The sequence below is a fragment of the Harpia harpyja genome, chromosome 19 (assembly GCF_026419915.1).
Source record: "Harpia harpyja isolate bHarHar1 chromosome 19, bHarHar1 primary haplotype, whole genome shotgun sequence".
Taxonomy (NCBI): Eukaryota; Metazoa; Chordata; class Aves; order Accipitriformes; family Accipitridae; genus Harpia; species Harpia harpyja.
The window spans coordinates 15,378,992-15,391,126 of record NC_068958.1 but is presented as its reverse complement, the minus strand read 5'-3'; positions in this window follow the sequence as shown (position 1 = coordinate 15,391,126).

Genomic DNA, 12,135 nt, shown 5'->3' with positions numbered 1-12,135 from the left:
GATCCCCACTGCTCTTGTTCCTGTAGATAGGGCGCCAAGGCACCGTGAAGAGCAGCAAGAGCTTTCAGGGCTGGGCCCTTCCTTGTGGGAGAAGGAGCCGGACGTTTGCCTTTTCGGCAAGAGGCTGTCCCGTGGCCGAGCGCCATGAGATGTTGCGTCTCTGGGAAAGCACACATCCCCACTGCTGCTGTGCCTGTAGATAGGGCGCCAAGGCACCGTGAAGAGCAGCAAGAGCTTTCAGGGCTGGGCCCTTCCTTGTGGGAGAAGGAGCCGGACGTTTGCCTTTTCGGCAAGAGGCTCTGTCGCGGCCGAGCGCCATGAGATGTTGCGTCTCTGGGAAAGCACAGATCCCCACTGCTGCTGTGCCTGTAGATAGGGCGCCAAGGCACCGTGAAGAGCAGCAAGAGCTTTCAGGGCTGGGCCCTTCCTTGTGGGAGAAGGAGCCGGACGTTTGCCTTTTCGGCAAGAGGCTCTGCCGCGGCCGAGCGCCATGAGATGTTGCGTCTCTGGGAAAGCACACATCCCCACTGCTGCTGTGCCTGTACATAGGGCGCCAAGGCACCGTGAAGAGCAGCAAGAGCTTTCAGGGCTGGGCCCTTCCTTGTGGGAGAAGGAGCCGGACGTTTGCCTTTTCGGCAAGAGGCTCTGTCGCGGCCCGAGCGCCATGAGATGTTGCGTCTCTGGGAAAGCACAGATCCCCACTGCTGCTGTGCCTGTAGATAGGGCGACAAGGCACCGTGAAGAGCAGCAAGAGCTTTCAGGGCTGGGCCCTTCCTTGTGGCAGAAGGAGACGGACGTTTGCCTTTTCGGCAAGAGGCTCTGCCGCGGCCGAGCGCCATGAGATATTGCGTCTCTGGGAAAGCACACATCCCCACTGCTCTTGTGCCTGCAGATAGGGCGCCAAGGCACCGTGAAGAGTAGCAAGAGCTTTCAGGGCTGGGCCCTTCCTTGTGGGAGAAGGAGCCGGACGTTTGCCTTTTTGGCGAGAAGGTGTCCCGCGGCCGAGCGCCATGAGATGTTGCGTCTCTGGGAAAGCACAGATCCCCACTGCTCTTGTGCCTGTAGATAGGGCGCCAAGGCACCGTGAAGAGCAGCAAGAGCTTTCAGGGCTGGGCCCTTCCTTGTGGCAGAAGGAGACGGACGTTTGCCTTTTCGGCAAGAGGCTGTCCCGCGGCGGAGCGCCATGAGATGTTGCGTCTCTGGGAAAGCACAGATCCCCACTGCTGCTGTGCCTGTAGATAGGGCGCCAAGGCACCGTGAAGAGCAGCAAGAGCTTTCAGGGCTGGGCCCTTCCTTGTGGGAGAAGGAGCCGGACGTTTGCATTTTCGGCAAGAAGCTGTCCCGCGGCCGAGCGCCATGAGATGTTGCGTCTCTGGGAAAGCACACATCCCCACTGCTGCTGTGCCTGTAGATAGGGCGCCAAGGCAACGTGAAGAGCAGCAAGAGCTTTCAGGGCTGGGCCCTTCCTTGTGGCAGAAGGAGCCGGACGTTTGCCTTTTCGGCAAGAGGCTCTGCCGCGGCCGAGCGCCATGAGATGTTGCGTCTCTGGGAAAGCACACATCCCCACTGCTGTTGTGCCTGTAGATAGGGCGCCAAGGCACCGTGAAGAGCAGCAAGAGCTTTCAGGGCTGGGCCCTTCCTTGTGGGAGAAGGAGCCGGACGTTTGCCTTCTCGGCAAGAGGCTCTGCCGCGGCCGAGCGCCATGAGATGTTGCGTCTCTGAGAAAGCACAGATCCCCACTGCTCTTGTGCCTGCAGATAGGGCGCCAAGGCACCGTGAAGAGCAGCAAGAGCTTTCAGGGCTGGGCCCTTCCTTGTGGGAGAAGGAGCCGGACGTTTGCCTTTTCGGCAAGAAGCTCTGCCGCGGCCGAGCGCCATGAGATGTTGCGTCTCTGGGAAAGCACAGATCCCCACTGCTCTTGTGCCTGCAGATAGGGTGCCAAGGCACCGTGAAGAGCAGCAAGAGCTTTCAGGGCTGGGCCCTTCCTTGTGGGAGAAGGAGCCGGACGTTTGCCTTTTCGGCAAGAGGCTCTGCCGCGGCCGAGCGCCATGAGATGTTGCGTCTCTGGGAAAGCACACATCCCCACTGCTCTTGTTCCTGTAGATAGGGCGCCAAGGCACCGTGAAGAGCAGCAAGAGCTTTCAGGGCTGGGCCCTTCCTTGTGGGAGAAGGAGCCGGACGTTTGCCTTTTCGGCAAGAGGCTCTGCCGCGGCCGAGCGCCATGAGATGTTGCGTCTCTGGGAAAGCACAGATCCCCACTGCTGCTGTGCCTGTAGATAGGGCGACAAGGCACCGTGAAGAGCAGCAAGAGCTTTCAGGGCTGGGCCCTTCCTTGTGGGAGAAGGAGCCGGACGTTTGCCTTTTCGGCAAGAGGCTCTGCCGCGGCCGAGCGCCATGAGATGTTGCGTCTCTGGGAAAGCACACATCCCCACTGCTCTTGTGCCTGTAGATAGGGCGCCAAGGCACCGTGAAGAGCAGCAAGAGCTTTCAGGGCTGGGCCCTTCCTTGTGGGAGAAGGAGCCGGACGTTTGCCTTTTCGGCAAGAAGCTCTGCCGCGGCCGAGCGCCATGAGATGTTGCGTCTCTGGGAAAGCACAGATCCCCACTGCTCTTGTGCCTGCAGATAGGGTGCCAAGGCACCGTGAAGAGCAGCAAGAGCTTTCAGGGCTGGGCCCTTCCTTGTGGGAGAAGGAGCCGGACGTTTGCCTTTTCGGCAAGAGGCTGTCCCGCGGCCGAGCGCCATGAGATCTTGCGTCTCTGGGAAAGCACAGATCCCCACTGCTGCTGTGCCTGTAGATAGGGCGCCAAGGCACCGTGAAGAGCAGCAAGAGCTTTCAGGGCTGGGCCCTTCCTTGTGGGAGGAGGAGCCGGACGTTTGCCTTTTCGGCAAGAGGCTCTGCCGCGGCCGAGCGCCATGAGATGTTGCGTCTCTGGGAAAGCACAGATCCCCACTGCTCTTGTGCCTGCAGATAGGGTGCCAAGGCACCGTGAAGAGCAGCAAGAGCTTTCAGGGCTGGGCCCTTCCTTGTGGGAGAAGGAGCCGGACGTTTGCCTTTTCGGCAAGAGGCTGTCCCGCGGCCGAGCGCCATGAGATCTTGCGTCTCTGGGAAAGCACAGATCCCCACTGCTGCTGTGCCTGTAGATAGGGCGCCAAGGCACCGTGAAGAGCAGCAAGAGCTTTCAGGGCTGGGCCCTTCCTTGTGGGAGAAGGAGCCGGACGTTTGCCTTTTCGGCAAGAGGCTGTCCCGCGGCCGAGCGCCATGAGATGTTGCGTCTCTGGGAAAGCACAGATCCCCACTGCTCTTGTGCCTGTAGATAGGGCGCCAAGGCACCGTGAAGAGCAGCAAGAGCTTTCAGGGCTGGGCCCTTCCTTGTGGCAGAAGGAGCCGGACCTTTGCCTTTTCGGCAAGAGGCTCTGCCGCGGCCGAGCGCCATGAGATGTTGCGTCTCTGGGAAAGCACAGATCCCCACTGCTGCTGTGCCTGTAGATAGGGCGCCAAGGCACCGTGAAGAGCAGCAAGAGCTTTCAGGGCTGGGCCCTTCCTTGTGGCAGAAGGAGCCGGACGTTTGCCTTTTCGGCAAGAGGCTCTGCCGCGGCCGAGCGCCATGAGATGTTGCGTCTCTGGGAAAGCACACATCCCCACTGCTCTTGTGCCTGCAGATAGGGTGCCAAGGCACCGTGAAGAGCAGCAAGAGCTTTCAGGGCTGGGCCCTTCCTTGTGGGAGAAGGAGCCGGACGTTTGCCTTTTCGGCAAGAGGCTGTCCCGTGGCCGAGCGCCATGAGATGTTGCGTCTCTGGGAAAGCACACATCCCCACTGCTGCTGTGCCTGTAGATAGGGCGCCAAGGCACCGTGAAGAGCAGCAAGAGCTTTCAGGGCTGGGCCCTTCCTTGTGGGAGAAGGAGCCGGACGTTTGCCTTTTCGGCAAGAGGCTCTGCCGCGGCCGAGCGCCATGAGATGTTGCGTCTCTGGAAAAGCACACATCCCCACTGCTCTTGTGCCTGTAGATAGGGCGCCAAGGCACCGTGAAGAGCAGCAAGAGCTTTCAGGGCTGGGCCCTTCCTTGTGGGAGAAGGAGCCGGACGTTTGCCTTTTCAGCAAGAGGCTCTGCCGCGGCCGAGCGCCATGAGATGTTGCGTCTCTGGGAAAGCACACATCCCCACTGCTTTTGTGCCTGCAGATAGGGCGCCAAGGCACCGTGAAGAGCAGCAAGAGCTTTCAGGGCTGGGCCCTTCCTTGTGGGAGGAGAAGCCGGACGTTTGCCTTTTCGGCAAGAGGCTCTGCCGCGGCCGAGCGCCATGAGATGTTGCGTCTCTGGGAAAGCACACATCCCCACTGCTCTTGTGCCTGCAGATAGGGACCAAGGCAACGTGAATAGCAGCAAGAGCTTTCAGGGCTGGGCCCTTCCTTGTGGGAGAAGGAGCCGGACGTTTGCCTTTTCGGCAAGAGGCTCTGCCGCGGCCGAGCGCCATGAGATGTTGTGTCTCTGGGAAAGCACAGATCCCCACTGCTGCTGTGCCTGTAGATAGGGCGCCAAGGCACCGTGAAGAGCAGCAAGAGCTTTCAGGGCTGGGCCCTTCCTTGTGGGAGAAGGAGCCGGACGTTTGCCTTTTCGGCAAGAGGCTCTGCCGCGGCCGAGCGCCATGAGATGTTGCGTCTCTGGGAAAGCACAGATCCCCACTGCTGCTGTGCCTGTACATAGGGCGACAAGGCACCGTGAAGAGCAGCAAGAGCTTTCAGGGCTGGGCCCTTCCTTGTGGGAGAAGGAGCCGGACGTTTGCCTTTTCGGCAAGAGGCTCTGCCGCGACAAGCGCCATGAGATGGTGCGTCTCTGGGAAAGCACACATACCCACTGCTGCTGTGCCTGTAGATAGGGCGACAAGGCACTGTGAAGAGCAGCAAGAGCTTTCAGGGCTGTGCCCTTCCTTGTGGGAGAAGGAGCCGGACGTTTGCCTTTTCGGCAAGAGGCTCTGCCGCGGCCGAGCGCCATGAGATATTGCGTCTCTGGGAAAGCACACATCCCCACTGCTCTTGTGCCTGCAGATAGGGCGCCAAGGCACCGTGAAGAGTAGCAAGAGCTTTCAGGGCTGGGCCCTTCCTTGTGGGAGAAGGAGCCGGACGTTTGCCTTTTTGGCGAGAAGAAGTCCCGCGGCCGAGCGCCATGAGATCTTGCGTCTCTGGGAAAGCACAGATCCCCACTGCTCTTGTGCCTGTAGATAGGGCGCCAAGGCACCGTGAAGAGCAGCAAGAGCTTTCAGGGCTGGGCCCTTCCTTGTGGCAGAAGGAGACGGACGTTTGCCTTTTCGGCAAGAGGCTGTCCCGCGGCGGAGCGCCATGAGATGTTGCGTCTCTGGGAAAGCACAGATCCCCACTGCTGCTGTGCCTGTAGATAGGGCGCCAAGGCACCGTGAAGAGCAGCAAGAGCTTTCAGGGCTGGGCCCTTCCTTGTGGGAGAAGGAGCCGGACGTTTGCATTTTCGGCAAGAAGCTGTCCCGCGGCCGAGCGCCATGAGATGTTGCGTCTCTGGGAAAGCACACATCCCCAGTGCTGTTGTGCCTGTAGATAGGGCGCCAAGGCCACGTGAAGAGCAGCAAGAGCTTTCAGGGCTGGGCCCTTCCTTGTGGGAGAAGGAGCCGGACGTTTGCCTTTTCGGCAAGAGGCTCTGCCGCGGCCGAGCGCCATGAGATGTTGCGTCTCTGGGAAAGCACACATCCCCACTGCTCTTGTGCCTGTAGATAGGGCGCCAAGGCACCGTGAAGAGCAGCAAGAGCTTTCAGGGCTGGGCCCTTCCTTGTGGGAGAAGGAGCCGGACGTTTGCCTTCTCGGCAACAGGCTCTGCCGCGGCCGAGCGCCATGAGATGTTGCGTCTCTGAGAAAGCACAGATCCCTACTGCTCTTGTGCCTGCAGATAGGGCGCCAAGGCACCGTGAAGAGCAGCAAGAGCTTTCAGGGCTGGGCCCTTCCTTGTGGGAGAAGGAGCCGGACGTTTGCCTTTTCGGCAAGAAGCTCTGCCGCGGCCGAGCGCCATGAGATGTTGCGTCTCTGGGAAAGCACACATCCCCACTGCTCTTGTGCCTGCAGATAGGGTGCCAAGGCACCGTGAAGAGCAGCAAGAGCTTTCAGGGCTGGGCCCTTCCTTGTGGGAGAAGGAGCCGGACGTTTGCCTTTTCGGCAAGAGGCTCTGCCGCGGCCGAGAGCCATGTGATGTCGCGTCTCTGGGAAAGCACAGATCCCCACTGCTGCTGTGCCTGTACATAGGGCGCCAAGGCAACGTGAAGAGCAGCAAGAGCTTTCAGGGCTGGGCCCTTCCTTGTGGGAGAAGGAGCCGGACGTTTGCCTTTTCGGCAAGAGGCTCTGCCGCGGCCGAGCGCCATGAGATGTTGCGTCTCTGGGAAAGCACAGATCCCCAGTGCTGTTGTGCCTGTAGATAGGGCGCCAAGGCACCGTGAAGAGCAGCAAGAGCTTTCAGGGCTGGGCCCTTCCTTGTGGGAGAAGGAGCCGGACGTTTGCCTTTTCGGCAAGAGGCTCTGCCGCGACCGAGCGCCATGAGATGGTGCGTCTCTGGGAAAGCACACATACCCACTGCTCTTGTGCCTGTAGATAGGGCGCCAAGGCACCGTGAAGAGCAGCAAGAGCTTTCAGGGCTGGGCCCTTCCTTGTGGGAGAAGGAGCCGGACGTTTGCCTTTTCGGCAAGAGGATCTACCGCGGCCGAGCGCCATGAGATGTTGCGTCTCTGGGAAAGCACACATCCCCACTGCTCTTGTGCCTGTAGATAGGGCGCCAAGGCACCGTGAAGAGCAGCAAGAGCTTTCAGGGCTGGGCCCTTCCTTGTGGGAGAAGGAGCCGGACGTTTGCCTTTTCGGCAAGAGGCTCTGCCGCGGCCGAGCGCCATGAGATATTGCGTCTCTGGGAAAGCACACATCCCCACTGCTCTTGTGCCTGTAGATAGGGCGCCAAGGCACCGTGAAGAGTAGCAAGAGCTTTCAGGGCTGGGCCCTTCCTTGTGGGACAAGGAGCCGGACGTTTGCCTTTTTGGCGAGAAGATGTCCCGCGGCCGAGCGCCATGAGATCTTGCGTCTCTGGGAAAGCACAGATCCCCACTGCTCTTGTGCCTGTAGATAGGGCGCCAAGGCACCGTGAAGAGCAGCAAGAGCTTTCAGGGCTGGGCCCTTCCTTGTGGCAGAAGGAGACGGACGTTTGCCTTTTCGGCAAGAGGCTGTCCCGCGGCGGAGCGCCATGAGATGTTGCGTCTCTGGGAAAGCACAGATCCCCACTGCTGCTGTGCCTGTAGATAGGGCGCCAAGGCACCGTGAAGAGCAGCAAGAGCTTTCAGGGCTGGGCCCTTCCTTGTGGGAGAAGGAGCCGGACGTTTGCATTTTCGGCAAGAAGCTGTCCCGCGGCCGAGCGCCATGAGATGTTGCGTCTCTGGGAAAGCACACATCCCCACTGCTGCTGTGCCTGTAGATAGGGCGCCAAGGCCACGTGAAGAGCAGCAAGAGCTTTCAGGGCTGGGCCCTTCCTTGTGGCAGAAGGAGCCGGACGTTTGCCTTTTCGGCAAGAGGCTCTGCCGCGGCCGAGCGCCATGAGATGTTGCGTCTCTGGGAAAGCACACATCCCCACTGCTCTTGTGCCTGTAGATAGGGCGCCAAGGCACCGTGAAGAGCAGCAAGAGCTTTCAGGGCTGGGCCCTTCCTTGTGGGAGAAGGAGCCGGACGTTTGCCTTTTCGGCAAGAGGCTCTGCCGCGGCCGAGCGCCATGAGATGTTGTGTCTCTGAGAAAGCACAGATCCCTACTGCTCTTGTGCCTGCAGATAGGGCGCCAAGGCACCGTGAAGAGCAGCAAGAGCTTTCAGGGCTGGGCCCTTCCTTGTGGGAGAAGGAGCCGGACGTTTGCCTTTTCGGCAAGAGGCTCTGCCGCGGCCGAGCGCCATGAGATGTTGCGTCTCTGGGAAAGCACACATACCCACTGCTCTTGTGCCTGTAGATAGGGCGCCAAGGCACCGTGAAGAGCAGCAAGAGCTTTCAGGGCTGGGCCCTTCCTTGTGGGAGAAGGAGCTGGACGTTTGCCTTTTCGGCAAGAGGCTGTCCCGCGGCCGAGCGCCATGAGATGTTGCGTCTCTGGGAAAGCACACATCCCCACTGCTGCTGTGCCTGTAGATAGGGCGCCAAGGCACCGTGAAGAGCAGCAAGAGCTTTCAGGGCTGGGCCCTTCCTTGTGGGAGAAGGAGCCGGACGTTTGCCTTTTCGGCAAGAGGCTCTGCCGCGGCCGAGCGCCATGAGATGTTGCGTCTCTGGGAAAGCACACATCCCCACTGCTGTTGTGCCTGTAGATAGGGCGCCAAGGCACCGTGAAGAGCAGCAAGAGCTTTCAGGGCTGGGCCCTTCCTTGTGGGAGAAGGAGCCGGACGTTTGCCTTTTCGGCAAGAAGCTCTGCCGCGGCCGAGCGCCATGAGATGTTGCGTCTCTGGGAAAGCACAGATCCCCACTGCTCTTGTGCCTGCAGATAGGGTGCCAAGGCACCGTGAAGAGCAGCAAGAGCTTTCAGGGCTGGGCCCTTCCTTGTGGGAGAAGGAGCCGGACGTTTGCCTTCTCGGCAAGAGGCTCTGCCGCGGCCGAGCGCCATGAGATGTTGCGTCTCTGAGAAAGCACAGATCCCCACTGCTCTTGTGCCTGCAGATAGGGCGCCAAGGCACCGTGAAGAGCAGCAAGAGCTTTCAGGGCTGGGCCCTTCCTTGTGGGAGAAGGAGCCGGACGTTTGCCTTTTCGGCAAGAAGCTCTGCCGCGGCCGAGCGCCATGAGATGTTGCGTCTCTGGGAAAGCACAGATCCCCACTGCTCTTGTGCCTGCAGATAGGGTGCCAAGGCACCGTGAAGAGCAGCAAGAGCTTTCAGGGCTGGGCCCTTCCTTGTGGGAGAAGGAGCCGGACGTTTGCCTTTTCGGCAAGAGGCTCTGCCGCGGCCGAGTGACATGTGATGTTGCGTCTCTGGGAAAGCACAGATCCCCACTGCTGCTGTGCCTGTAGATAGGGCGCCAAGGCACCGTGAAGAGCAGCAAGAGCTTTCAGGGCTGGGCCCTTCCTTGTGGGAGAAGGAGCCGGACGTTTGCCTTTTCGGCAAGAGGCTCTGCCGCGACCGAGCGCCATGAGATGGTGCGTCTCTGGGAAAGCACACATACCCACTGCTCTTGTGCCTGTAGATAGGGCGCCAAGGCACCGTGAAGAGCAGCAAGAGCTTTCAGGGCTGGGCCCTTCCTTGTGGGAGAAGGAGCCGGACGTTTGCCTTTTCGGCAAGAGGCTCTACCGCGGCCCGAGCGCCATGAGATGTTGCGTCTCTGGGAAAGCACACATCCCCACTGCTGTTGTGCCTGTAGATAGGGCGCCAAGGCACCGTGAAGAGCAGCAAGAGCTTTCAGGGCTGGGCCCTTCCTTGTGGGAGAAGGAGCCGGACGTTTTCCTTTTCGGCAAGAGGCTGTCCCGCGGCCGAGCGCCATGAGATGTTGCGTCTCTGGGAAAGCACACATCCCCACTGCTGCTGTGCCTGTAGATAGGGCGCCAAGGCACCGTGAAGAGCAGCAAGAGCTTTCAGGGCTGGGCCCTTCCTTGTGGGAGAAGGAGCCGGACGTTTGCCTTTTCGGCAAGAGGCTCTGCCGCGGCCGAGCGCCATGAGATGTTGCGTCTCTGGGAAAGCACACATCCCCACTGCTGTTGTGCCTGTAGATAGGGCGCCAAGGCACCGTGAAGAGCAGCAAGAGCTTTCAGGGCTGGGCCCTTCCTTGTGGGAGAAGGAGCCGGACGTTTGCCTTTTCGGCAAGAGGCTCTGCCGCGGCCGAGCGCCATGAGATGTTGCGTCTCTGGGAAAGCACACATCCCCACTGCTCTTGTGCCTGCAGATAGGGTGCCAAGGCACCGTGAAGAGCAGCAAGAGCTTTCAGGGCTGGGCCCTTCCTTGTGGGAGAAGGAGCCGGATGTTTGCCTTTTCGGCAAGAGGCTGTCCCGTGGCCGAGCGCCATGAGATGTTGCGTCTCTGGGAAAGCACACATCCCCACTGCTCTTGTGCCTGTAGATAGGGCACCAAGGCACCGTGAAGAGCAGCAAGAGCTTTCAGGGCTGGGCCCTTCCTTGTGGGAGAAGGAGCCGGACGTTTGCCTTTTCGGCAAGAGGCTCTGCCGCGACCGAGCGCCATGAGATGGTGCGTCTCTGGGAAAGCACACATACCCACTGCTCTTGTGCCTGTAGATAGGGCGCCAAGGCACCGTGAAGAGCAGCAAGAGCTTTCAGGGCTGGGCCCTTCCTTGTGGGAGAAGGAGCTGGACGTTTGCCTTTTCGGCAAGAGGCTGTCCCGCGGCCGAGCGCCATGAGATGTTGCGTCTCTGGGAAAGCACACATCCCCACTGCTGCTGTGCCTGTAGATAGGGCGCCAAGGCACCGTGAAGAGCAGCAAGAGCTTTCAGGGCTGGGCCCTTCCTTGTGGGAGAAGGAGCCGGACGTTTGCCTTTTCGGCAAGAGGCTCTGCCGCGGCCGAGCGCCATGAGATGTTGCGTCTCTGGGAAAGCACAGATCCCCACTGCTCTTGTGCCTGCAGATAGGGTGCCAAGGCACCGTGAAGAGCAGCAAGAGCTTTCAGGGCTGGGCCCTTCCTTGTGGGAGAAGGAGCCGGACGTTTGCCTTCTCGGCAACAGGCTCTGCCGCGGCCGAGCGCCATGAGATGTTGCGTCTCTGAGAAAGCACAGATCCCCACTGCTCTTGTGCCTGCAGATAGGGCGCCAAGGCACCGTGAAGAGCAGCAAGAGCTTTCAGGGCTGGGCCCTTCCTTGTGGGAGAAGGAGCCGGACGTTTGCCTTTTCGGCAAGAAGCTCTGCCGCGGCCGAGCGCCATGAGATGTTGCGTCTCTGGGAAAGCACAGATCCCCACTGCTCTTGTGCCTGCAGATAGGGTGCCAAGGCACCGTGAAGAGCAGCAAGAGCTTTCAGGGCTGGGCCCTTCCTTGTGGGAGAAGGAGCCGGACGTTTGCCTTTTCGGCAAGAGGCTCTGCTGCGGCCGAGTGCCATGTGATGTTGCGTCTCTGGGAAAGCACAGATCCCCACTGCTGCTGTGCCTGTACATAGGGCGCCAAGGCAACGTGAAGAGCAGCAAGAGCTTTCAGGGCTGGGCCCTTCCTTGTGGGAGAAGGAGCCGGACGTTTGCCTTTTCGGCAAGAGGCTCTGCCGCGGCCGAGCGCCATGAGATGTTGCGTCTCTGGGAAAGCACAGATCCCCACTGCTGCTGTGCCTGTAGATAGGGCGCCAAGGCACCGTGAAGAGCAGCAAGAGCTTTCAGGGCTGGGCCCTTCCTTGTGGGAGAAGGAGCCGGACGTTTGCCTTTTCGGCAAGAGGCTCTGCCGCGACCGAGCGCCATGAGATGGTGCGTCTCTGGGAAAGCACACATACCCACTGCTTTTGTGCCTGCAGATAGGGTGCCAAGGCACCGTGAAGAGCAGCAAGAGCTTTCAGGGCTGGGCCCTTCCTTGTGGGAGAAGGAGCCGGACGTTTGCCTTTTCGGCAAGAGGCTGTCCCGTGGCCGAGCGCCATGAGATGTTGCGTCTCTGGAAAAGCACACATCCCCACTGCTCTTGTGCCTGTAGATAGGGCACCAAGGCACCGTGAAGAGCAGCAAGAGCTTTCAGGGCTGGGCCCTTCCTTGTGGGAGAAGGAGCCGGACGTTTGCCTTTTCGGCAAGAGGCTCTGCCGCGACCGAGCGCCATGAGATGGTGCGTCTCTGGGAAAGCACACATACCCACTGCTCTTGTGCCTGTAGATAGGGCGCCAAGGCACCGTGAAGAGCAGCAAGAGCTTTCAGGGCTGGGCCCTTCCTTGTGGGAGAAGGAGCCGGACGTTTGCCTTTTCGGCAAGAGGCTCTACCGCGGCCGAGCGCCATGAGATGTTGCGTCTCTGGGAAAGCACACATCCCCACTGCTGTTGTGCCTGTAGATAGGGCGCCAAGGCACCGTGAAGAGCAGCAAGAGCTTTCAGGGCTGGGCCCTTCCTTGTGGGAGAAGGAGCTGGACGTTTGCCTTTTCGGCAAGAGGCTGTCCCGCGGCCGAGCGCCATGAGATGTTGCGTCTCTGGGAAAGCACACATCCCCACTGCTGCTGTGCCTGTA